Genomic DNA, 644 nt, shown 5'->3' on the forward strand with positions numbered 1-644 from the left:
TTAATTAGACTTGTCTATCGAAAATAAGTATTGGAATATAATGACATGTCAGAATATAACTTTTCGATGTTAAAAAACCGCATGGAGAGAAATTCTGTCGAACTTACTGCCACTAGATAATATCGTATTTCGACAGAACGTCTCGTATCGTTAATTAAAGTGCAGTTAAAATCCTGTTATTGTTATAAAAATTTTATTATATAAGTCAAACTTCACTGAGATAGAAATTCTTAAAGCATAATTTATTCGAAATGCGAAGGACTGATTAAAATTATTGGTCACAAACTTATAAAATCGAAATTAAAAGTATAAATTCTCGATGAGAAATTCTCATGTTATATTTTGAAAAAGAATATGTCATTTTAAAATTTGTTACTTCAATAAATAAAAACAGTGATTCAAAGCTTAATTATAACACAGCTCTATATCGCAAAATATATAAAATTATCATGTTTTATAATATTTTAAAACAAATGAAATTTAAAATGTTAATAAAAATGTTAGAATTCAATACTTTATTTTTCTAGTTCTTTCAAAATAAAATTTACTTCTTTGATATGATAAAACTGATATTACAAGATTTTTGTCGAATAATATTATTCAAATTTTTATTTTTTAGAATTTTTATTTTTTATTTTTTACAA

This window comes from Atta colombica, unplaced genomic scaffold, assembly GCF_001594045.1.
Source record: "Atta colombica isolate Treedump-2 unplaced genomic scaffold, Acol1.0 scaffold226, whole genome shotgun sequence".
Classification (NCBI taxonomy): Eukaryota; Metazoa; Arthropoda; class Insecta; order Hymenoptera; family Formicidae; genus Atta; species Atta colombica.